The sequence below is a fragment of the Oncorhynchus keta genome, chromosome 21, assembly GCF_023373465.1.
Source record: "Oncorhynchus keta strain PuntledgeMale-10-30-2019 chromosome 21, Oket_V2, whole genome shotgun sequence".
Lineage (NCBI taxonomy): Eukaryota > Metazoa > Chordata > Actinopteri > Salmoniformes > Salmonidae > Oncorhynchus > Oncorhynchus keta.
Genome location: NC_068441.1, coordinates 55,874,177 through 55,901,324, shown reverse-complemented (window position 1 = coordinate 55,901,324; position 27,148 = coordinate 55,874,177). Strand labels below are relative to the sequence as shown.

General features: G+C 48.7%; 1 pseudogene; it reads right to left on the bottom strand.

Moving 5' to 3' along the window:
- Window positions 1-1,968: 1,968 nt before the first annotated feature.
- LOC118379154 (mimecan-like) lies at window positions 1,969-26,345 on the bottom strand (annotated as a pseudogene).
- Between the last annotated feature and the right edge of the window lie 803 nt (window positions 26,346-27,148).

Below are 27,148 nucleotides of genomic sequence, written 5' to 3'. Positions count from 1 at the left end.
CCTCCCCTTTAACCAGGTCTCCTCCCCTTCATCTACACTGATTTTGAAGTGGATTTAACAAAGTGACATCCATTAAGGGATCATATCTTTCACCTTTGAAGTGCGCGTGCGTGCGCTGTGTGTGTGTGTGTCTCCCCGTGTGTGTGCGCGTGGGTGTGTGTCCGCGTAACCAGGTGTGTGTGTGTGTGTGTGTGTGTGTGTGTGTGTGTGTGTGTGTCCCCTTCATCTGTGGGTGATTTTGCGGGTGTGCGTTTAACGGGCGGGTGACATCAGTGCGCGTGGTGCGTGCGTGTGTATCGTGTTTCGCGTGGTCAGTCTGCGTGTGCGTGGAAAGAGCAGGTCTGCAAGCATGTTTTTATATCAAGATGGTAAAGGACTAATGAAAGATCTGAAACAAACTGCATATGAAACCATTCTCCTCCCCTTTAACCATGTCTCCTCCCCTTTAACCAGGTCCCCTCCCCAACCAGGTCTCCTCCCCTTTAACCAGGTCTCCTCCCCTTTAACCAGGTCTCCTCCCCTTCATCTACACTGATTTTGAAGTGGATTTAACAAAGTGACATCCATTAAGGGATCATATCTTTCACCTGGTCAGTCTGTCATGGAAAGAGCAGGTGTTCTTAATGTTTTGTCCATTCAGTGTCCCATAACTACTACGTGAAATAGTCTGATCCTGATCCTACACAGTAGGATCCAGTCATTTGCCTTCAGCTTCTGGCTGGTAGGCTGGCAGGTAATTTACGATTGTTCCCATATTGGCTGGTAGATAATGAATGATTTTGAAGTGTGCGTGTGTGTGTGTGCGCGTGTGTGTGTGCGCGTGTGTGTGCGTGTGTGTGTGTGTGTGTGGGTGTGTGTGTGTGTGTGCGTGTGCGTGCGTGTGCGTGAGAGAGCGATCTGCAAGCATGTTTTATATCAAGATGGTAAAGGACTCTAATGAAAGATCTGAAATCCAAACTGCATATGGAAACCATTCTCCTACTGGAGGATGTAGCGGTCGTGTTGCCAAGTTGTCTGCAGGAACAACAGCAACCCAGTTTCTCCACATGTGCTGAAACCCGTAGATATTAGCTTCTCTTGCAGTTAACAGTTTGTTGTTTTATTTTTGGAAAATATATATATATTTTTTAGTTTTGTTGTTGTTTCGTTGACTTTCATGGAGTTTAATTTAATTTGTATTAAAATATTTAAAAAATCAGCTGAAGTCTTACACACTTAAAAAAAAAAGTCTACATCATATTTGTTTATTTACATGAGTAATAATTCCTAAAATGAGTCATTATGATTGAAAGAAAAGGACTTAATACCTCCTCTCATTTGACCATTTTTAATATCAAAGCTTACGATGTTGTGAGCACAGGCACATTAGTTTCACATCACTATAGACGTATTTCAAAGATATATATTTTCTCATCAACTTCTACTTGAGTTGTTAAGTTAGGAACCAGTTTACATGAAAGTAATTCACAGAATTCGGAGGAAAAGCCAAAAAGCTTGACTCAACGTTTAAAAAAAAAAAAAAAAGTCAAAACACAAAACGCAAAAGCAAACATCCAAAGAAACGTTTTTTACAAACTTCCAAAGTCTTCCCTGATTGGAACATAACTTGAACAAATACAGATGTAAAATAACCTTTTTTTATAAATCGTAAAACAGGCGATCCGTAGTCGGCGTTGGCCTAGCCTGCTAACGTGAGATTACTAACCTCTAGTCTTCTGAAAGAGACCGAGAAAGACACAGTTTTACAGAAGGACATTAAGAACATAAATGGAATGTAAAAATGGTGTAGATTCGTCTTGTCTTTGTCAAGTAGAATAAGGAATCGTGTTGGGATCTATTCATTACATGGCTGTCTATCCGCAACGTTCATAATAACATTTCATCTGACTGTTATACGCCCCTGTAGAAGCTGTATGTCTTCCTATTGAAACCAGGAAGTCCCAATGACGTCAGAACGGAAGACCCCCCTCCAAGGGAGTTTAGTCTGTCTAGTGGTACTGTCCGACGGGGAGAGACTTGAGGCAGGTGAAGCTGTCGGGGTACTTGGACAGCAGCACTGGGTTCCCATCCAACCTCACCTCCATCAGGTTGGGTCTGATGTAGTACGTGTTGTTGCCCTTGCAGAACGTCTCGGAGCTGATATCCGTGATGTTGTTGTTCTGTATGGTAGAGAGAAGATGGAAGACCAAAGTTAGAATCATGATTACTCTCATGACCCTCCGATGGTGCCAGCAAAAACTATTTGGGTCAAGCTGTCGGGATTGGAGTCTCAGTCGGGATTGGAGTCTCAGTCGGGATTGGGAGTCTCAGTCGGGATTGGGAGTCTCAGTCGGGATTGGGAGTCGCAGTCGGGATTGGGAGTCTCAGTCGGGATTGGGAGTCTCAGTCGGGATTGGGAGTCGCAGTCGGGATTGGGAGTCTCAGTCGGGATTGGGAGTCTCAGTCGGGATTGGGAGTCTCAGTCGGGATTGGGAGTCGCAGTCGGGATTGGGAGTCGCAGTCGGGATTGGGAGTCGCAGTCGGGATTGGGAGTCGCAGTCGGGATTGGGAGTTGGGATTGGAGTCGCAGTCGGGATTGGGAGTGGGATTGGAGTCGGGATTGGGAGTCGCAGTTGGGATTGGGAGTCGCAGTCGGGATTGGGAGTCGCAGTCGGGATTGAGTCGCAGTCGGGATTGGGAGTCTCAGTCGGGATTGGGCGTCTCAGTCGGGATTGGGAGTCGCAGTCGGGATTGGGAGTCGCAGTCGGGATTGGGAGTTGGGATTGGAGTCGCAGTCGGGATTGGGAGTCGCAGTCGGGATTGGAGTCTCAGTCGGGATTGGAGTCGTCAGTCGGGATTGGGAGTCTCAGTCGGGATTGGGAGTCTCAGTCGGGATTGGGAGTCTCAGTCGGGATTGGGAGTCTCAGTCGGGATTGGGAGTCGCAGTCGGGATTGGGAGTCGCAGTCGGGATTGGGAGTTGGGATTGGAGTCTCAGTCGGGATTGGAGTCGCAGTCGGGATTGGGAGTTGGGATTGGGGTCGCAGTCGGGATTGGAGTCGCAGTCGGGATTGGGAGTCGCAGTCGGGATTGGGAGTCGCAGTCGGGATTGGGAGTCTCAGTCGGGATTGGGAGTCTCAGTCGGGATTGGAGTCTCAGTCGGGATTGGGAGTCTCAGTCGGGATTGGGCGTCTCAGTCGGGATTGGGAGTCGCAGTCGGGATTGGGAGTCGCAGTCGGGATTGGGAGTAGGGATTGGAGTCGCAGTCGGGATTGGGGTCTCAGTCGGGATTGGGAGTCGCAGTCGGGATTGGGAGTTGGGATTGGAGTCTCAGTCGGGATTGGAGTCTCAGTCGGGATTGGGAGTCGCAGTCGGGATTGGGGTCTCAGTCGGGATTGGGAGTCGCAGTCGGGATTGGGAGTCTCAGTCGGGATTGGGAGTCTCAGTCGGGATTGGAGTCTCAGTCGGGATTGTGAGTCGCAGTCGGGATTGGGAGTTGGGATTGGAGTCTCAGTCGGGATTGGAGTCTCAGTCGGGATTGGGAGTCTCAGTCGGGATTGGGGTCTCAGTCGGGATTGGGAGTCTCAGTCGGGATTGGAGTCTCAGTCGGGATTGGAGTCTCAGTCGGGATTGGGAGTCGCAGTCGGGATTGGGAGTCGCAGTCGGAATTGGAGTCGCAGTCGGGATTGGAGTCGCAGTCGGGATTGGAGTCGCAGTCGGGATTGGAGTCGCAGTCGGGATTGGGAGTCGCAGTCGGGATTGGGAGTCGCAGTCGGGATTGGGAGTCTCAGTCGGGATTGGAGTCGCAGTCGGGATTGGAGTCTCAGTCGGGATTGGAGTCTCAGTCGGGATTGGGAGTCGCAGTCGGGATTGGGAGTCGCAGTCGGGATTGGGAGTCGCAGTCGGGATTGGGAGTCGCAGTCGGGATTGGAGTCGCAGTCGGGATTGGGAGTCGCAGTCGGGATTGGGAGTCTCAGTCGGGATTGGGAGTCTCAGTCGGGATTGGGAGTCGCAGTCGGGATTGGGAGTCGCAGTCGGGATTGGGAGTCTCATGTCGGGATTGGGAGTCGCAGTCGGGATTGGGAGTCGCAGTCGGGATTGGGAGTCGCAGAAGTCGGGATTGGGAGTCGCAGTCGGGATTGGGAGTCGCAGTCGGGATTGGGAGTCGCAGTCGGGATTTAATTGGGATCTACACTAAATATTCTGTAATGTCGGGATTGGGAGTCTACAGTAAATATTCTGTAAGTCTCAGTCGGATTTGGATTTAAGTCGCACAATTCTGGGAACTTTCCCAAAGTTCTCATGTTTATCAGAAATCCCATTTCTGGTCAAAGGATTCCCGTTGAAACCACTAAATATTCTGTAATGTCAAAGATTAAGAGGGGACTCCTCCTAAATTTCTGTAATGTCCTCTAAAAGCAGAAGTCAAGACCGTAAATATTCTGTAATGTCGATTAAAATGGTACCGACCTGCAGATGGATTTAATTGCGATCTACACTAAATATTCTGTAATGTCGGGATAAAATGGATTTAAGCCTCCAGCGCATTGTCTCCCAGAAACAGGTTGATCAGTTTCTCCAGTTTCTGTAGGGTGGAAACAAGGACTCCAAAATAAACAGCATACAGTGCCTTGCAAAAGTACAAGTGGATTTCGTCACGTTATTGTGTTACAAAGTGGGATTAAAATGGATTTAATTGGAACGATCTACACTAAATATTCTGTAACGTCAAAGTGGGATTAAAATGGATTTAATTGTAACGATCTACACTAAATATTCTGTAATGTCAAAGTGGGATTAAAATGGATTTAATTGTAACGATCTACACGAAATATTCTGTAATGTCAAAGTGGGATTAAAATGGATTTAATTGTAACGATCTACACGAAATATTCTGTAATGTCAAAGTGGGATTAAAATGGATTTAATTGTAACGATCTACACTAAATATTCTGTAATGTCAAAGTGGGATTAAAATGGATTTAATTATAACGATCTACACTAAATATTTTTTTTTCTTCTCTAAAATAAATAACAAACGGATAACTAAATATAGTAAGTATTCAGTTTTCAGACAATCCTAAAATTAGTTCAGGAGAAAAATGTGACTTAACAAATCACATCGTAATAAATGACATGAAGTCACTGTGTGAAATAATAGGGTCGACTTGATTTTATTTTTTTTATGACTTAACCCTTCCTCTGTCCACCATACATACAACATCTGTCAGGTCCTTCAGTCAAGTAGTGAATTTCAAGCACAGATTCAACTACAAAGACCAGGAAGCTTCTCAAAAGCCTCATAAAGAAGGATAGTGATTGGTAGATGGGGTCGACCTTCTGAACTGAGCTGCAGGACAGGAATGTAACCGCTCGGGGAGGTCACCATGAGGCCATTTGAGGATTTTAAAACAGCTGCAGATCAATTGCTGTGATGGGAGAACTGAGGATGGATCAATAACATTGTAGTGACTCCACAATAATGACTTAGTAATGATACAAATACACAGAAATAAATATTCCAAAACATGCAACAAGGTACTAAAGTAATACTGGGGAAAAACACACAGCAAAGGAATAGTTTTTTGGCCTAAAAGCAAAGCATCACTGAGTAACTGCCTGTTTAATTTCAAGCATGGTGGTGGCTGCATCATGGGATGGGTATGCTTGACATCGGCAAGGACTAGGGAGTTTTTCAGGATAAAAATAAATGAGATTGGGCTAAGTACAGCCAAAATCCTATAGGAAAACCTGCTTCAGTCTTCTTTACACCAGCGTCTGTGAGAGGAATTCAACTTTCAGGTGGACAATAACCAACAACTAGGACAAATCTACCCTGGAGTTGCTTACCAAGAAGACATTGAATGTTCCTCATTGGCCAAGTTTGTTTTGACTTAAATCGGCTTGAAAATCTATGGCAAGACCGTCTGGCCATGACCCCCCATCATCTTGAAAGAGCTTGGAAGAATTGTGAAAAGAATAATGGTAAAATATGGCACAAGCCAGACTAACCCAAGAAGACAGCTGCAGTCAATGCCATTGACTCATGGAGCTGAGTACATATGCAGCCACTATGTTTTTTGTTATAAAATATATATATATATATATATTTTTATATATATATATATATATATAGAGAGAGAGTCACATATATTATATATATATAATAATATATATAAATATATATATATATTTATAAATTATATATTTAAAAAAAATAATATATATAAAAATATATTTATAAATTATATTTAAAAATTAAAATAAAAAAAATGATATTTAAAAAAAATATATATATACTGTATAAATTATATATACAAATATATATAAAAATATATTTATAAATTATACATTTAAAAAAATAATATATATATATATATTACTGTATAAATTATATTTAAAAATTAAAATAAAAAAAATGATATATATTAAAAAAAAAAAAAAAAAAAAATATATATATATATACTGTATATATATATACTGTATAAATTCGACTTTGTCGACAGAGTATTTTGTGCAGATTGTTGGCCAAAAAAAATGTCAATTCACAGAATTTGAATCCCAACCTGTAATGTAAAAAACAGGTGAAGAAATCCAAGGGGTCAGGGGGGGCGGGGGTTGTCCTGGCAAAGCTCAAATCAGCCACCGAATGTGCCTCAGTCAAGCACCTAAGGTACATAGACATTATCACGCAATGTTTTGAACAATGTCAAGCCTGACGAAGACCTATCGGGGTGAAATAAATGCATTCAATTAAAGCAGCCAGGAATCTATTTGTATTTCATGTCCTTTCATTGTACCTTGAAGGCGTTGGCCTTGACCCCTTTGGTTTTGAGCCGGTTGTGGTTGGCGTTGAAGGTGGTGAGCTTGCCGGGCAGCATGGGTAGCTTGACAAGTTGGTTCTCGGCCAAATTGAGTTCCTCCAGCAGGGTCAGCTTAGAAAACGCTCCTTCCTCAATCTCTGAGATCAGGTTCCCCGTCAGGTCGATTCTCTTCAGAGTCACTGAGGAAGAAACACCCCCCCCCCCCAAAAAAAACTAGAATTATAATGTAAGTTAGATCTGATTTCAACTACATCTATATTTAGAATAAACCCACGTCAGGTCGATTCTCTTCAGAGTCACTGAGGAAGAAACACCCCCCCCCCCAAAAAAAAACCTAGAATTATAATGTAAGTTAGATCTGATTTCAACTACATCTATATTTAGAATAAACCCACGTCAGGTCGATTCTCTTCAGAGTCACTGAGGAAGAAACATCAAAAAAAAAAAAAAAAAAAAAAAAAAAAAAAAAAAAAAACTAGAATTATAATGTAAGTTAGATCTGATTTCAACTACATCTATATTTAGAATAAACCCACGTCAGGTCGATTCTCTTCAGAGTCACTGAGGAAGTCAAAAAAAAAAAAAAAAAAAAACTAGAATTATAATGTAAGTTAGATCTGATTTCAACTACATCTATATTTAGAATAAACCCACGTCAGGTCGATTCTCTTCAGAGTCACTGAGGAAGAAACAAAAAAAACTAGAATTATAATGTAAGTTAGATCTGATTTCAACTACATCTATATTTAGAATAAATTCTCTTCAGAGTCACTGAGGAAGAACCCCCCACAGTTAGATCTTTGATTTTTACTCAATCTACATTTAGAATCAGAGTCAGAGTCATAATGTATTAGAACTTAATTGTCCATTTTGGAGGTTACAAACTGCAGTGTTGTTGTTTTCTGTAACACAGCACTAAGCTGTAGGCCGAGCTCTCATAGATCAAGTGAGTTACGCAATATTTAGATTTGTTCTGCCCACATGTCAGACACATGGAGGATTTGACCGTCTTCCTTCTGACAGTTAGGCCGTTTAAACTTCTGCATTCTAAATGTCAAGACAAGATGGAGACCTGGAAGAGTTTGCCCCAAAAAATTACATCTCGTCAGCTTTTAAATCTAGCTGTGTTTTTACTTATATCAGTGGGGGGCCGGGCCTGGTGGGGGGCCTGGAGGGCCGGGCCTGGAGGAAGCTTGGAGGGGGGTCTGGAGGAAGCTTGGAGGGCGTCTGGAGGGGAGCCTGGAGGGGCGGGCCTGGAGGGGGGCCTAGAGGGCCGGGCCTGGAGGGCCGGGCCTGGAGGGGTGCCTGGAGGGCTGGGCCTGGAGGGCTGGGCCTGGAGGGGGCCTGGAGGGAGCCTGGAGGGGGCCTGGAGGGGGGGAGCCTGGAGGAATCTTGGAGGGGGCCTGGAGGGGGTTCTGGGGGGAGCCTGGAGGGCCGGGCCTGGAGGGGAGCCTGGAGGGGGGCCTGGAGGGGGGCCTGGAGGGGCCCGCATAACATCCACTAGTATATCCAACTAAAGGGATCATTTATATATCCACCATATGTCTACCGACCCTCCGAAAATGTCCATCTTTTATCTTTATTTCTTCATTTCCTGAATGAATTTTCCTCAACGTGGTTGTCTCCCAGCTAGTGTATTAGGGAGACTGTGTGAAAAATGTTAGAGAAGACAGCAAGCCAAAGGAAACCTGAAAGCCAGAATCACCTAGCAAAGTACTGTACATTTTCCCAAAGATCCCAGGTTTTCTACCCCAGTTGAAGTGGTATCTGGATTCTCAAGGTAATTAGCAGGAAGGAAATTAGGAATCGACTAGGAATCATTCAACCCAGAATATCTGGAGAACCCAAGTTTCCCTGGATGTTCACCCCCCTACCGATATCTGCGAAGTCTTTATTGGTGATCTTCTTGATCTTGTTATAGCGGGCGTAGAGGTAGGCAGTCTCCTTGGGCAGGGTTGGCACAGCAGTCATCTCAGGAACAACTTCCTCACAGTACACGGAGCCGGTCAGACACACACACAGCAGGCATGTGGGCAGCTCTGGAGACACAGTACACAGAGCCGGTCAGACACACACACAGCAGGCATGTGGGCAGCTCTGGAGACACAGAACACAGAGCCGGTCAGACACACACACAGCAGGCATGTGGGCAGCTCTGGAGACACAGAACACAGCCGGTCAGACACACACACAGCAGGCATGTGGGCAGCTCTGGAGACACAGAACACAGAGCCGGTCAGACACACACACAGCAGGCATGTGGGCAGCTCTGGAGACACAGAACACAGCCGGTCAGACACACACACAGCAGGCATGTGGGCAGCTCTGGAGACACAGAACACAGAGCCGGTCAGACACACACACAGCAGGCATGTGGGCAGCTCTGGAGACACAGAACACAGAGCCGGTCAGACACACACACAGCAGGCATGTGGGCAGCTCTGGAGACACAGAACACAGAGCCGGTCAGACACACACACAGCAGGCATGTGGGCAGCTCTGGAGACACAGAACACAGCCGGTCAGACACACACACAGCAGGCATGTGGGCAGCTCTGGAGACACAGAACACAGAGCCGGTCAGACACACACACAGCAGGCATGTGGGCAGCTCTGGAGACACAGAACACAGCCGGTCAGACACACACACAGCAGGCATGTGGGCAGCTCTGGAGACACAGAACACAGAGCCGGTCAGACACACACACAGCAGGCATGTGGGCAGCTCTGGAGACACAGAACACAGCCGGTCAGACACACACACAGCAGGCATGTGGGCAGCTCTGGAGACACAGAACACAGAGCCGGTCAGACACACACACAGCAGGCATGTGGGCAGCTCTGGAGACACAGAACACAGAGCCGGTCAGACACACACACAGCAGGCATGTGGGCAGCTCTGGAGACACAGAACACAGCCGGTCAGACACACACACAGCAGGCATGTGGGCAGCTCTGGAGACACAGAACACAGCCGGTCAGACACACACACAGCAGGCATGTGGGCAGCTCTGGAGACACAGAACACAGCCGGTCAGACACACACACAGCAGGCATGTGGGCAGCTCTGGAGACACAGAACACAGAGCCGGTCAGACACACACACAGCAGGCATGTGGGCAGCTCTGGAGACACAGAACACAGAGCCGGTCAGACACACACACAGCAGGCATGTGGGCAGCTCTGAAGACACAGAACACAGCCGGTCAGACACACACACAGCAGGCATGTGGGCAGCTCTGGAGACACAGAACACAGCCGGTCAGACACACACACAGCAGGCATGTGGGCAGCTCTGGAGACACAGAACACAGAGCCGGTCAGACACACACACAGCAGGCATGTGGGCAGCTCTGGAGACACAGAACACAGCCGGTCAGACACACACACAGCAGGCATGTGGGCAGCTCTGGAGACACAGAACACAGAGCCGGTCAGACACACACACAGCAGGCATGTGGGCAGCTCTGGAGACACAGAACACAGCCGGTCAGACACACACACAGCAGGCATGTGGGCAGCTCTGGAGACACAGTGAAGACACAGAGCCGGTCAGACACACACACAGCAGGCATGTGGGCAGCTCTGGAGACACAGAACACAGAGCCGGTCAGACACACACACAGCAGGCATGTGGGCAGCTCTGGAGACACAGAACACAGCCGGTCAGACACACACACAGCAGGCATGTGGGCAGCTCTGGAGACACAGAACACAGAGCCGGTCAGACACACACACAGCAGGCATGTGGGCAGCTCTGGAGACACAGAACACAGCCGGTCAGACACACACACAGCAGGCATGTGGGCAGCTCTGGAGACACAGAACACAGCCGGTCAGACACACACACAGCAGGCATGTGGGCAGCTCTGGAGACACAGAACACAGAACACAGCCGGTCAGACACACACACAGCAGGCATGTGGGCAGCTCTGGAGACACAGAACACAGCCGGTCAGACACACACACAGCAGGCATGTGGGCAGCTCTGGAGACACAGAACACAGCCGGTCAGACACACACACAGCAGGCATGTGGGCAGCTCTGGAGACACAGAACACAGCCGGTCAGACACACACACACAGCAGGCATGTGGGCAGCTCTGAGACACAGAACACAGAGCCGGTCAGACACACACACAGCAGGCATGTGGGCATCTCTGGAGACACAGTACACAGAGCCGGTCAGACACACACACAGCAGGCATGTGGGCAGCTCTGGAGACACAGAACACAGCCGGTCAGACACACACACAGCAGGCATGTGGGCAGCTCTGGAGACACAGTACACAGAGCCGGTCAGACACACACACAGCAGGCATGTGGGCAGCTCTGGAGACACAGAACACAGCCGGTCAGACACACACACAGCAGGCATGTGGGCAGCTCTGGAGACACAGAACACAGCCGGTCAGACACACACACAGCAGGCATGTGGGCAGCTCTGGAGACACAGAACACAGCCGGTCAGACACACACACAGCAGGCATGTGGGCAGCTCTGGAGACACAGAACACAGCCGGTCAGACACACACACAGCAGGCATGTGGGCAGCTCTGAAGACACAGAACACAGCCGGTCAGACACACACACAGCAGGCATGTGGGCAGCTCTGGAGACACAGAATTCATTTAATTGTTTATTTGATTTTGATATGGATGTCTCAAGCCTTACGGCCTATAAGTAAGGCACCATATTATCATTCATTTACAATAGCACTGGCTATGGTTGTCTAAACTGTCCACATTTAGGGTGTGTTAGCTTAACAACGTGGTCAATGCTCCTCTAGAAGCCAAGTCCTGGTAGCCCAGATATCATGGCTCTAGAAGCCAAGTCCTGGTAGCCCAGATATCATGTCTCTAGAAGCCAAGTCCTGGTAGCCCAGATATCATGGCTCTAGAAGCCAAGTCCTGGTAGCCCAGATATCATGGCTCTAGAAGCCAAGTCCTGGTAGCCCAGATATCATGGCTCTAGAAGCCAAGTCCTGGTAGCCCAGATATCATGGCTCTAGAAGCCAAGTCTTGGTAGCCCAGATATCATGGCTCTAGAAGCCAAGTCCTGGTAGCCCAGATATCATGGCTCTAGAAGCCAAGTCCTGGTAGCCCAGATATCATGGCTCTAGAAGCCAAGTCTTGGTAGCCCAGATATCATGGCTCTAAAAGCCAAGTCCTGGTAGCCCAGATATCATGGCTCTAGAAGCCAAGTCTTGGTAGCCCAGATATCATGGCTCTAGAAGCCAAGTCCTGGTAGCCCAGATATCATGGCTCTAGAAGCCAAGTCCTGGTAGCCCAGATATCATGGCTCTAGAAGCCAAGTCTTGGTAGCCCAGATATCATGGCTCTAGAAGCCAAGTCTTGGTAGCCCAGATATCATGGCTCTAGAAGCCAAGTCTTGGTAGCCCAGATATCATGGCTCTAGAAGCCAAGTCTTGGTAGCCCAGATATCATGGCTCTAGAAGCCAAGTCTTGGTAGCCCAGATATCATGGCTCTAGAATCCAAGTCCTGGTAGCCCAGATATCATGGCTCTAGAAGCCAAGTCCTGGTAGCCCAGATATCATAGGGGCCTCTGTTACTATAATGGAGGATATAGCCAAGTAGGGAGGTTTCTCTCCTCTAAGTAATGCTTTTAAAAAGCTCAGCTGCTGCCTGCTGTATAGAGTAGACAACATGGTCCTGAGCAGAACTGTGTTAAATATACTAGGACACTGGAGAGGAGGCAGGGAGGGAGGGAGGGAAGGAGAGTAGGAGAGTAGGAGAGGAGGCAGGGAGAGGTAGGGAAGGAGGGTAGGAGAGGAGGCAGTGAGAGGTAGGAGAGGAGGCAGGGAAGGGGGAAAGGAGGGTAGGAGAGGAGGCAGGGAAGGAGGGAAGGAGAGTAGGAGAGGAGGCAGGGAGAGGTAGGGAGGGAGGGTAGGAGAGGAGGCAGTGAGAGGTAGGAGAGGAGGCAGGGAAGGGGGAAAGGAGGGTAGGAGAGGAGGCAGGGAAGGGAAGGAGGGTAGGAGAGGAGGCAGGTAGGGAAGGAGGGTAGGAGAAGAGGCAAGGAGGGAGGGGAGGAGGCAGGGAGAGGTAGGAGAGAAGGCAGGGAAGGAGGAGAGGAGGCAGGGAGGGAAGGAGGGTAGGAGAAGAGGCAAGGAGGGAGGGGAGGAGAGGAGGGGAAGGAGGGTAGGAGAGGAGGGGAAGGAGGGTAGGAGAGGAGGGGAAGGAGGGTAGGAGAGGAGGGGAAGGAGGGTAGGAGAGGAGGCAGGGAGGGAGGGAAGAAGGGTAGGAGAGGGGGCAGGGAAGGAGGGTAGGAGGGGAGGCAGAGAGCGGTAGGGAGGCAGGGAGAGGTAGTAGTGAGAGGCAGGGAGGGAGGTTAGGAGAGGAGGCAGGGAGGAGAGGAGGAGGGGAGGGAGGGTAGGAGGGGAGGCAGGGAGAGGTAGGGAGGCGGGGAGAGGTAGTAGTGAGAGGCAGGGAGGGAGGTTAGGAGAGGAGGCAGGGAGGAGAGGAGGGGAGGGAGGGTAGGAGGGGAGGCAGGGAGAGGTAGGGAGGCGGGGAGAGGTAGTAGTGAGAGGCAGGGAGGGAGGTTAGGAGAGGAGGCAGGGAGGGTAGGAGAGGAGGGGAAGGAGGGTAGGAGGGGAGGCGAGGAGGGGAAGGAGGGTAGGAGAGGAGGGTAGGAGAGGAGGCAGGGAGGGAGGGAAGAAGGGTAGGAGAGGGGGCAGGGAAGGAGGGTAGGAGGGGAGGCAGAGAGCGGTAGGGAGGCAGGGAGAGGTAGTAGTGAGAGGCAGGGAGGGAGGTTAGGAGAGGAGGCAGGGAGGAGAGGAGGGGAGGGAGGGTAGGAGGGGAGGCAGGGAGAGGTAGGGAGGCGGGGAGAGGTAGTAGTGAGAGGCAGGGAGGGAGGTTAGGAGAGGAGGCAGGGAGGGTAGGAGAGGAGGGGAAGGAGGGTAGGAGGGGAGGCAGGGAGGGTAGGAGAGGAGGGGAAGGAGGGTAGGAGAGGAGGCGGGGAGAGGTAGTAGTGAGAGGCAGGGAGGGAGGTTAGGAGAGTTAGAAGTGGGAAGGAGGGTAGGAGAGGAGGCAGTGAGAGTCGGGGAGGGAGGTTAGGAGAGTTAGAAGTGGGAGGGAGGGTAGGAGAGGAGGCAGGGAGAGGTAAGGAGGGAGGGTAGGAGAGGAGGCAGTGAGAGGTAAGGAGGGAGGGTAGGAGAGGAGGCAGTGAGAGGTAAGGAGGGAGGGTAGGAGAGGAGGCAGGGAGAGGTAAGGAGGGAGGGTAGGAGAGGAGGCAGGGAGAGGTAAGGAGGGAGGGTAGGAGAGGAGGCAGTGAGAGTCGAGGAGAGGGGTCAGGGAGGGAGGCAGTGAGAGTCGGGGAGGGAGGAGAGGGGTCAGGGAGGGAGGCAGTGAGAGTCGGGGAGGGAGGAGAGGGGTCAGGGAGGGAGGCAGTGAGAGGCGGGGAGGGAGGAGAGGGGTCAGGGAGGGAGGCAGTGAGAGACGGGGAGGGAGGAGAGGGGTAAGGGAGGGAGGCAGTGAGAGTCGGGGGGGGAGGAGAGGGGTCAGGGAGGGAGGCAGTGAGAGTCGGGGAGGGAGGAGAGGGGTCAGGGAGGGAGGCAGTGAGAGTCGGGGAGGGAGGAGAGGGGTCAGGGAGAGGTAAGGAGGGAGGGTAGGAGAGGAGGCAGGGAGAGGTAGGGAAGGAGGGAGGGTAGGAGAGGAGGCAGTGAGAGTCGGGGAGGGAGGAGAGGGGTCAGGGAGGGAGGCAGTGAGAGTCGGGGAGGGAGGAGAGGGGTCAGGGAGGGAGGCAGTGAGAGTCGGGGAGGGAGGAGAGGGGTCAGGGAGGGAGGCAGTGAGAGTCGGGGAGGGAGGAGAGGGGTCAGGGAGGGAGGAGAGGGGTCAGGGAGGGAGGCAGTGAGAGTCGGGGAGGGAGGAGAGGGGTCAGGGAGGGAGGAGAGGGGTCAGGGAGGGAGGAGAGGGGTCAGGGAGGGAGGAGAGGGGTCGGGGAGGGAGGCAGTGAGAGACAGGGAAGAAGAGGAAGGTAGAACTGTTGTCTTACCCAAGGCGTCACCCCCCTCAGCTGGGGCGTTGTCTGGTTCATCAGCAGCCAGGAAGACCATGCTGGAGTCATAATCCTCTCCCAGCCACAACACTGCTGCCTCTCTCTAGTGGAGGATAGAGTCACACTGTTAGGATCAACACTGTAGAGTCACACTGTTAGGATTAACACTGTAGAGTCACACTGTTAGGATTAACACTGTAGAGTCACACTGTTAGGATTAACACTGTAGAGTCACATTGTTAGGATTAACACTGTAGAGTCACATTGTAGAGTAACACTGTAGAGTCACATTGTAGAGTAACACTGTAGAGTCACACTGTAGAGTCACACTGTAGAGTAACGCACACAGGGATCAGGGATTCAGGGCCTGGTTTCCAATAGCGACAGAATTTAAACGATGCATCTTTCCTACAACGGCCTGAAGACGGCCTGAAGACGTACCGTGCGTTTTTCCAGAACACCACGGAGAGGGAACGGCCACTAAGTGCGTAGTTTATTCAAATGCTTACCCACTATATCCCAGATTTGGCCCATGAAATATGTTAAGAATAGGCCTAATAGCTTTTACTCGTTGACCTAGTAGTCATCTCGGTTTTTAATATATAATAATATATGCCATTTAGCAGACGCTTTTATCCAAAGCGACTTACAGTCATGTGTGCATACATTCTACGTATGGGTGGTCCCGGGAATCGAACCCACTACCCTGGCGTTACAAGCGCCATGCTCTACCAACTGAGCTACAGAAGGACCAATTAGAAGCATGTTTTTCAATTGCAAAGACATGGGCAACTTTTGTATTCGAAGTCAACGTTGTTTTATGTTTAACATTTACGCCGTCACAGAGAGACGGATAAACCATGTTGATTCTGGGTTTAACAGAGATCCTCTTTTGTGTTAAAGTGACGCGGGAGGTATAAAAAAATAAATATTTAAAAAAGGCATCTTAACTTCGCTGTTCTACAAGTGGTTACGTTAGATTACGAGCCTCAGACGACTTTGCGATCGATTTTTACGAGCGTTTTTTCAAGTGCGAAGTTCATGAAAAAAAAAGTTTTTTAGGAAACAGCTCGGAGATTTCACAGTGCTCCTACGAATGTTCTAAGGAAGAACTCGGTCTTAAAATGTTTTTGAGAAACCAGGCTTTGGGCAGTAAACACGTGCAACGCAATTTTCAGTTCATATGGTACATTTTGCAGCAAGTAGACAAACCCGTGAAGACAAGGTAGTTATTCACACTGTTTGTCTCATCCCTTGTTTTGTAATTTGGGAGAGCACTGTCATATAATCTCCCATCTTCTCCAGTAATCTGCCATTTTTTGTTAGCATGGTTATTACCCGTGTAAGAATTTTAAATATCAAATATTTCGATGTCAGGCACCCGAAAGAGAAGTTGCGTATTTTGAACCCTGCTCTTCGGGTGTCTGGCCGCTGCCTCGTAAAATAAGGACTCCTTCCCCCATGTCCTTTAGATCTGTTGAACCTTGAACTATGTAGCCACTGGTTGTCAACTGGTGTGGAGCCCAGCAGAGTGTAGCAGGCAGCAGTCAGGCCTTTCCAGGTGTTCAACTGCCTCCTCAAATAATTACTCCCCCACTTCTCCAGGCTCTGAGCCCTGACCCCATGGCAGCTGTAGCAGGTCTGCTGTTTGGATAGGAGTTCTTCAGACTGGAACCGACCCCCACTTCTCCAGGCTCTGAACCCTGACCCCATGGCAGCTGTAGCAGGTCTGCTGTTTGGATAGGAGTTCTTCAGACTGGAACCGACCTCCGCTTATGCTTTGGAACATTACCTAACCATTATAGGAATATTCAAAGAATGTTGTGTTTGCTTGGTGGTCCCTGAGCTTTAGCCCATTGGCTACAGAACCAGGGCTGCTGTTTGGATGGGAGCTCTTCAGACTGGATTCAACCTCAGTTCTATTCTGTTCTGTTGGAGCCTTGGAATGTAAGCGTACATAATGTTCACAGAACATTCAAGACCTGAGCTTTTGGTCCCTTGGCATGATGAGAAGGATGGCCCCCTGGTAGGATGAGAAGGATGGCCCCTTGGTAGGATGAGAAGGATGGCCCCTTGGTAGGATGAGAAGGATGGCCCCTTGGTAGGATGAGAAGGATGGCCCCTTGGCAGGAGGAGAAGGATGGTCCCTTGGTAGGAGGAGAAGGATGGTCCCTTGGTAGGAGGAGAAGGATGGTCCCTTGGTAGGATGAGAAGGATGGTCCCTTGGCAGGATGAGAAGGATGGTCCCTTGGCAGGATGAGAAGGATGGTCCCTTGGCAGGATGAGAAGGATGGTCCCTTGGCAGGATGAGAAGGATGGTCCCTTGGCAGGAGGAGAAGGATGGTCCCTTGGCAGGATGAGAAGGATGGTCCCTTGGCAGGATGAGAAGGATGGCCCCTTGGCAGGATGAGAAGGATGGTCCCTTGGCAGGATGAGAAGGATGGCCCCTTGGCAGGATGAGAAGGATGGCCCCTGGCAGGATGAGAAGGATGGCCCCTTGGTAGGAGGAGAAGGATGGCCCCTTGGCAGGATGAGAAGGATGGTCCCTTGGCAGGATGAGAAGGATGGCCCCCTGGCAGGATGAGAAGGATGGCCCCCTGGCAGGATGAGAAGGATGGCCCCTTGGCAGGATGAGAAGGATGGCCCCTTGGTAGGAGGAGAAGGATGGCCCCTTGGTAGGATGAGAAGGATGGCCCCTTGGCAGGAGGAGAAGGATGGCCCCTTGGCAGGAGGAGAAGGATGGCCCCTTGGCAGGATGAGAAGGATGGCCCCTTGGCAGGATGAGAAGGATGGCCCCTTGGCAGGAGGAGAAGGATGGCCCCTTGGCAGGATGAGAAGGATGGTCCCTTGGCAGGATGAGAAGGATGGTCCCTTGGTAGGAGGAGGATGGTCCCTTGGCAGGATGGTCCCTTGGCAGGATGAGAATGATGGCCCCTTGGTAGGAGGAGAAGGATGGCCCCTTGGTAGGATGAGAAGGATGGCCCCTTGGTAGGATGAGAAGGATGGCCCCTTGGTAGGAGGAGAAGGATGGCCCCTTGGTAGGATGAGAAGGATGGCCCCTTGGTAGGAGGAGAAGGATGGTCCCTTGGTAGGATGAGAAGGATGGCCCCTTGGCAGGATGAGAAGGATGGTCCCTTGGTAGGAGGAGAAGGATGGTCCCTTGGTAGGATGAGAAGGATGGTCCCTTGGCAGACAGACCGGGGGAGCTGTTTGTATGGGAGTTCTCTGGACTTGAGACTGTGTGGGACTGTGTTGGGACTGTGTTGGAACGTTACCTAATGCTGTAGGAATGTTTTTAATTCATTTAAGGATTATAAGTAATAGACCTCTCCAGTTGGAGACAGCATTACATACATTTACAAATGATTGAGGCTAAAACCGAAATAATACCCAAAGGCTTATTTCCATCGTGATCCTCTTTTGGCAAAAATGTTTTTAATTCGGGTTTAAGATTTAAGTTCCCATCCAGTTGACACGGTTCACATTTACCGATTGACTAAACGGTTCAGGCTTATTTCCATTGATCCGGTTCACTCTGATTGGCAAGATTGACACGGTTCACTCCGATTGACACGGTTCACTCTGATTGACACGGTTCCCATCCGATTGACACGGTTCACTCCGATTGACACGGTTCCCATCCGATTGACACGGTTCACTCCGATTGACACGGTTCACTCCGATTGACACGGTTCCCATCCGATTGACACGGTTCACTCCGATTGACACGGTTCACTCCGATTGACACGGTTCATTCAACGCAACATTTTTGGCCTCTTGGTGGCAGATAGGAGCTATCTAGACTGGAACCTCCGTTGTCCTCTATTGGAACGTTCCCATTTGTAGCTCCACCCTCGCAGCACACTGATTAATGGGACTGCTGAACGATGTCCATTTTGCCCCTCTTGCTTTGTTTGCTCTTTTCCATATTATCTTTGATAATTAATAAGCTACACAGGAAAGGGCTGAAAATAGCCCATATTAATATATGAAGCCTTAAAGAAATAAGGTTCACGAAATCAATAACTTGCTAACATCAGATAACATTCATATATTAGCCATTTCTGACACTCACTTAGATAATTCCGTTGATACAGCAGTAGCAATACAAGGATATAACATCTATAGAAGAGACAGGAATGCTTTGTTTGCTCTTTTATATTCAGAGCTTTGATCCCTGTAATGCTCAGGGGAGGGCTGATAAATATAATAATAATAATAATATATGCCATTAAAGAAATACGGTTTTATCCAAATCACTTAAGTCTTGTGCAACATTCACGATAACGAACCCACTACCCTGGCGTTACAAGCGCCATTTCTACCAACTGAGCTACAGAAAGACCACTGTTAAGGCTCCATGGGATCGATGAGGAATTAGAAGAAAAACTGTATGGCTGAAAGAGATGGAGCTAAATGAGTGGCTAATAAATCTGGCTGCACATCTGACTCCAAATTGAGAAATGATTGAGCCAAACTCAACAAAAGAATAAGAAACTGTATTATGAAGCTAAGATATTCAGAGCCATATCCCTGTAATGCTTAGAGAAGATCTCATGTAACATTTACAGAAGAGACAGGAATGCTTATGGCGGAGGTGTTGCTGTATATATTCAGAGCAATATTCCCTGTGATGCTTAGAGAAGATCTCATGTAACATTTACAGAAGAGACAGGAATGCTTATGGGGGAGGTGTTGCTGTATATATTCAGAGCCATATTCCCTGTAATGCTTAGAGAAGATCTCATGTCAAGTGTTATTGAAGTGTTGTGGTTGGAGGTTCACTTGGCACATCTAAAGCCTTTTCTTTTAGGGTGTTGCTACAGGCCACCAAGTGCTAACAGTCGGTATCTAAATAATATGTGTGAAATGCTTGCTAGTCTATGTGATGGAAACAAAGAGGTCTACTTTCTTGGGGACCTGAATATTGACTGGTTTTCATCAAGCTGTCCACTCAAGAGAAAGCTTCTCACTGTAACCAGTGTCTGTAATTTGGTTCAGGGTATTAATCAACCTACCAGGGTGTTTACAAACACCACAGGAACAAATTGGATTGATGAGGAATTGAAAAACGGACTGTTGGAACTGTTAAGGCTCCATGGGATCGATGAGGAATTGAAAAACTGTATGGCTGAAAGAGATGGAGCTAAATGAGTGGCTAATAAATCTGGCTGCACATCTGACTCCAAATTGAGAAATGATGTGACCAAACTCAACAAAAGAATAAGAAACTGTATTATGAAGCTAAGATCAATGATATAAAGAATGATGGAATGAAAAAAAACCTAAGAACTTTAATTAAATGAAATTATTGGGCAGAAAGACAAATTCAACTCCCATCTTTCATCCAATCAGATGGCTTATTCATCACAAAACCATTTGATGTTGCCAATTGTCTTTATGATTACTTCATTGGTAGAGGAAATGCCAAGAACAAACACTGTGGGAGAGGTGGAAAAATGATTGTTATCGATCAATAATGACAAACCTCCTGGCATTGACAACTTAGATGGAAAGCTGCAGAGGATGGTGGCTGACACTATAGTCACTCCTATCTGTCATATCTTTAATCTGAGCCTAGAGGAAAGTCTTTGTCCTCAGGCCTGGAGGGAAGCCTAAGTCATTCCGCTACCCAAGAGTGGTACATCATCCTTTATTGGTTCTAACAGCAGACCTATCAGCTTGCTGCCAGCTCTTAGCAAACTGTTGGGGAAAAAATGGTGTTTGACCAAATACAATGCTATTTGCCTCAAAACAAATGAACAGACTTTGAGCATGCTTTTAGACCGGGGGTCTTCTCACTGTCTTTAGACCAGGGGTCTTCTCACTGTCTTTAGACCGGGGGTCTTCTCACTGTCTTTAGACCGGGGGTCTTCTCACTGTCTTTAGACCGGGGGTCTTCTCACTGTCTTTAGACCGGGGGTCTTCTCACTGTCTTTAGACCGGGGGTCTTCTCACTGTCTTTAGACCGGGGGTCTTCTCACTGTCTTTAGACCGGGGGTCTTTTCACTGTCTTTAGACCGGGGGTCTTCTCACTGTCTTTAGACCGGGGGTCTTTCACTGTCTTTAGACCGGGGTCTTCTCACTGTCTTTAGACCAGGGGTCTTCTCACTGTCTTTAGACCGGGGTCTTCTCACTGTCTTTAGACCAGGGGTCTTCTCACTGTCTTTAGACCGGGGTCTTCTCACTGTCTTTAGACCGGGGTCTTCTCACTGTCTTTAGACCGGGGTCTTTTCACTGTCTTTAGACCGGGGTCTTTTCACTGTCTTTAGACCGGGGTCTTTTCACTGTCTTTAGACCGGGGGTCTTCTCACTGTCTTTAGACCAGGGGTCTTCTCACTGTCTTTAGACCAGGGGTCTTCTCACTGTCTTTAGACCGGGGGTCTTCTCACTGTCTTTAGACCAGGGGTCTTCTCACTGTCTTTAGACCGGGGTTTTCTCACTGTCTTTAGACCGGGGTCTTCTCACTGTCTTTAGACCAGGGGTCTTCTCACTGTCTTTAGACCGGGGGTCTTTTCACTGTCTTTAGACCGGGGTCTTTTCACTGTCTTTAGACCAGGGTTCTTCTCACTGTCTTTAGACCGGGGTCTTCTCACTGTCTTTAGACCGGGGTCTTTTCACTGTCTTTAGACCGGGGTCTTTTCACTGTCTTTAGACCGGGGTCTTTTCACTGTCTTTAGACCGGGGTCTTCTCACTGTCTTTAGACCAGGGGTCTTCTCACTGTCTTTAGACCAGGGTTCTTTTCACTGTCTTTAGACCGGGGTCTTTTCACTGTCTTTAGACCGGGGGTCTTCTCACTGTCTTTAGACCGGGGGTCTTCTCACTGTCTTTAGACCAGGGGTCTTCTCACTGTCTTTAGACCAGGTGTTTTCTCACTGTCTTTAGACTGGGGGTCTTCTCACTGTCTTTAGACCAGGGGTCTTCTCACTGTCTTTAGACCGGGGGTCTTTTCACTGTCTTTAGACCGGGGGTCTTTTCACTGTCTCCAGGTCGAGAAGGAAGTGTACAGTATTTTGCAGAGCGATGAGGAACTCCCCTCATAAGTATATTTTTCGTTTTTATTTTACCTTTTTATTTAACTAGGCAAGTCAGTAGGTCGGTTACTGGCCCAACGCTCTAACTACTAGGCTCCCTGTCGTCCCTACACTCTAACTACTAGGCTACCTGTCGTCCCTACACTCTAACCACTAGGCTACCTGTCGTCCCTACACTCTAACTACTAGGCTACCTACCGTCCCTACACTCTAACTACTAGGCTACCTACCGTCCCTACACTCTAACTACTAGGCTACCTGTCGTCCCTACACTCTAACTACTAGGCTACCTACCGTCCCTACACTCTAACCACTAGGCTACCTACCGTCCCTACACTCTAACCACTAGGCTCCCTGTCGTCCCTACACTCTAACTACTAGGCTACCTGTCGTCCCTACACTCTAACTACTAGGCTACCTGTCGTCCCTACACTCTAACTACTAGGCTACCTGTCGTCCCTACACTCTAACTACTAGGCTCCCTGTCGTCCCTACACTCTAACTACTAGGCTACCTGTCGTCCCTACACTCTAACTACTAGGCTACCTGTCGTCCCTACACTCTAACTACTAGGCTACCTGTCGTCCCTACACTCTAACCACTAGGCTACCTGTCGTCCCTACACTCTAACCACTAGGCTACCTACCGTCCCTACACTCTAACCACTAGGCTACCTACCGTCCCTACACTCTAACTACTAGGCTACCTACCGTCCCTACACTCTAACTACTAGGCTACCTACCGTCCCTACACTCTAACCACAAGTGAACAGCAAGTCTGGTTTCAAAACAACAAATAAAGCAACACCTCTCCCCTATGTGACCTACTGGTTGTGTGTACTGACATATGACCTACTGGTTGTTGTATGTACTGACATGTGACCTACTGGTTGTGTGTACTGACATGTGACCTACTGGTTGTGTGTACTGACATATGACCTACTGGTTGTTGTATGTACTGACATGTGACCTACTGGTTGTGTGTACTGACATGTGACCTACTGGTTGTGTGTACTGACATGTGACCAACTGGTTGTGTGTACTGACATGTGACCTACTGGTTGTTGTGTGTATGTACTGACATGTGACCTACTGGTTGTTGTGTGTGTGTGTACTGACATGTGACCTACTGGTTGTGTGTATGTACTGACATGTGACCTACTGGTTGTGTGTGTGTACTGACATGTGACCTACTGGTTGTTGTATGTACTGACATGTGACCTACTGGTTGTTGTGTGTACTGACATGTGACCTACTGGTTGTGTGTACTGACATGTGACCTACTGGTTGTGTCTGACATGTGACCTACTGGTTGTGTGTACTGACATGTGACCTACTGGGTGTGTGTACTGACATGTGACCTACTGGTTGTGTGTGTGTACGTACTGACATGTGACCTACTGGTTGTGTGTGTGTACTGACATGTGACCTACTGGTTGTTGTGTGTGTACGTACTGACATGTGACCTACTGGTTGTGTGTGTGTACGTACTGACATGTGACCTACTGGTTGTTGTGTGTGTGTGTACTGACATGTGACCTACTGGTTGTGTGTATGTACTGACATGTGACCTACTGGGTGTGTGTACTGACATGTGACCTACTGGTTGTGTGTACTGACATGTGACCTACTGGGTGTATGTACTGACATGTGACCTACTGGGTGTATGTACTGACATGTGACCTACTGGTTGTGTGGGTACTGACATGTGACCTACTGGTTGTGTGTACGTACTGACATGTGACCTACTGGTTGTTGTGTGTGTGTGTACTGACATGTGACCTACTGGTTGTTGTGTGTGTGTGTACTGACATGTGACCTACTGGTTGTGTGTGTACTGACATGTGACCTACTGGTTGTGTGTACGTACTGACATGTGACCTACTGGTTGTGTGTATGTACTGACATGTGACCTACTGGTTGTGTGTATGTACTGACATGTGACCTACTGGTTGTTGTGTGTGTGTGTACTGACATGTGACCTACTGGTTGTGTGTATGTACTGACATGTGACCTACTGGTTGTGTGTATGTACTGACATGTGACCTACTGGTTGTGTGGGTACTGACACGTGACCTACTGGTTGTGTGTACTGACATGTGACCTACTGGTTGTGTGTGTACTGACATGTGACCTACTGGTTGTGTGTATGTACTGACATGTGACCTACTGGTTGTGTGTATGTACTGACATGTGACCTACTGGTGTGTGTGTGTACGTACTGACATGTGACCTATTGGTTGTGTGTACTGACATGTGACCTACTGGTTGTGTGTGTACTGACATGTGACCTACTGGTTGTGTGTATGTACTGACATGTGACCTACTGGTTGTGTGGGTACTGACACGTGACCTACTGGTTGTGTATGTACTGACATGTGACCTACTGGTTGTGTCTGTACTGACATGTGACCTACTGGTTGTGTCTGTACTGACATGTGACCTACTGGTTGTGTGTATGTACTGACATGTGACCTACTGGTTGTGTGTGTGTACTGACATGTGACCTACTGGTTGTGTGTGTGTACTGACATGTGACCTACTGGTTGTGTGTGTGTACTGACATGTGACCTACTGGTTGTGTGTGTGTACTGACATGTGACCTACTGGTTGTGTGTGTGTACTGACATGTGACCTACTGGTTGTGTGTGTGTACTGACATGTGACCTACTGGTTGTGTGTACTGACATGTGACCTACTGGTTGTGTGTGTGTACTGACATGTGACCTACTGGTTGTGTGTGTGTACTGACATGTATGTGGAACTGATAGATGTACACACACTACCTGTTCATGTTTTTAAATGTAAATGGTCCAGTATTTTGTCTGTGTTTTTCCATTATTTGTCAGACCCCTTTAAGACTAGCGGTCGCTAATGGGGATCAAAATAAGGTATTTTATTTGCAGTTGTAGGAACATTCCAGGAACGTTAACTGTTTTCTGGGTGAGCCCTAAGCTTCGGCCCCTTGGCAACAGGAGGAGGAGCGGGGCCCCTTGGCAACAGGAGGAGGAGCGGGGCCCCTTGGCAACAGGAGGAGGAGCGGGGCCCCTTGGCAACAGGAGGAGGAGCGGGGCCCCTTGGCAACAGGAGGAGGAGCGGGGCCCCTTGGCAACAAGAGGAGCGGGGCCCCTTGGCAACAAGAGGAGCGGGGCCCCTTGGCAACAAGAGGAGCGGGGCCCCTTGGCAACAGGAGGAGCGGGGCCCCTTGGCAACAGGAGGAGCGGGGCCCCTTGGCAACAGGAGGAGCGGGGCCCCTTGGCAACAGGAGGAGCGGGGCCCCTTGGCAACAGGAGGAGCGGGGCCCCTTGGCAGCCAGACCGGGGCTGCTGTTTGGATGTGAGTTCTTCAGACTGGAACCTCCATTGTACTAGAGCAGTGGAGCCTCCTGTAAGCGGCAGCCCCGCCCCTTACTGTGCTGACTAATCATAATCACTGTGTCTGGACTCACTGTGTCTGGAGCTCTGGGCAGACCGACAGCCCAGCTGTTAGACTGGGGGGAGAGAGAGGAATTAGACTGGGCCAACGCGCTGGCTCCTTCCCAATGGGAAATGCTTCCAATGAAATGGGACAATGGTTTGATTTCTCAAATAAGGGGAAGAAAAGGTATAACCGTGGATTCAAAATGATTTCTGCTTGTAAGAATATGAATTAAAAAGGTGGAACCAACTCATGTAATGTACTCAAGTCTTGGTGTAGATCAGTTGTTTACAAGTGAAATGAATAAAACAATGGAAGAAGAAGAAGAAGAAGAAGAAGAAGAAGAAGAAGAAGAAGAAGAAGAAGAAGAAGAAGAAGAAGAAGAAGAAGAAGCTGGATGTTCAAAGGGGAAATAGAATAATAGATAAATTAATTCAAAGTATAAATCACAAATGTTTAAGGAAATTGGGTTTGTTTGCCTCTAGTTACATTATTTGCCTCTAGTTACACTGATTGAATATAACATTTATCAATTAAATTGTATCATAAGAAAAATAAGAATGACATCTTATTAAAGAATAATTTTATTAAATAAATCCCAGCTATAAGCATGCAAGATGTTTGAAATTACTTGATTTAATCAAACTACGAGCAAACTATATTTGAGTGTATAAGAACTATAACTTATCATTAACCTATTTACTATTGACTTACTATAGTTAGTCATTAATCAATACTAGAAAATACAATGTGATCAAGTCAGTTTATAGCCTACCTTAGACCTCTTTGCTTCCAGATTAGCTTCTCTGTTCAGCAGTACATCCTGTTGTTTCCCAGTTGAGCAGAGCACCCACGGTGACGATATAAAGGACAAGAGGAATAACACTCTCAGAGTTCCCATCGTGTCCCTGTGTGCGTTTGAACACACCGGGAGCTGCTGGGGCTAGTGGTAGTAGTAGTAGTGGTGGTGGTGGTGGTAGTAGTCGTGGGCTATTTTCTCAGTGGCAGGTTGTGTGTAAAATGTGATCTGTCAAATCAGTATTTAAAGCACAAGTAGCTTCCAGGCGATTCTTGAAGCACGGGAGAGTTTATGGAACAGACTTTAACTCTTTGGTTGCCAATTCAGAGAAACCTCTTCTCCACGCTGCTGCTGCTAGTCTGGTGGTGCTCTCTGCTGCTGCTCTGGTGGTACTCTCTGCTGCTAGTCTGGTGGTGCTCTCTGCTGCTAGTCTGGTGGTGCTCTCTGCTGCTAGTCTGGTGGTGCTCTCTGCTGCTAGTCTGGTGGTGCTCTCTGCTGCTAGTCTGGTGGTGCTCTCTGCTGCTAGTCTGGTGGTGCTCTCTGCTGCTAGTCTGGTGGTGCTCTCTGATGCTAGTCTGGTGGTGCTCTCTGCTGCTAGTCTGGTGGTGCTCTCTGATGCTAGTCTGGTGGTGCTCTCTGCTGCTAGTCTGGTGGTGCTCTCTGATGCTAGTCTGGTGGTGCTCTCTGATGCTAGTCTGGTGGTGCTCTCTGATGCTAGTCTGGTGGTGCTCTCTGATGCTAGTCTGGTGGTGCTCTCTGCTGCTGCTAGTCTGGTGGTGCTCTCTGATGCTAGTCTGGTGGTGCTCTCTGCTGCTAGTCTGGTGGTGCTCTCTGCTGCTAGTCTGGTGGTGCTCTCTGCTGCTAGTCTGGTGGTGCTCTCTGCTGCTAGTCTGGTGGTGCTCTCTGCTGCTAGTCTGGTGGTGCTCTCTGCTGCTAGTCTGGTGGTGCTCTCTGCTGCTAGTCTGGTGGTGCTCTCTGCTGCTGCTAGTCTGGTGGTGCTCTCTGCTGCTAGTCTGGTGGTGCTCTCTGATGCTAGTCTGGTGGTGCTCTCTGCTGCTAGTCTGGTGGTGCTCTCTGCTGCTAG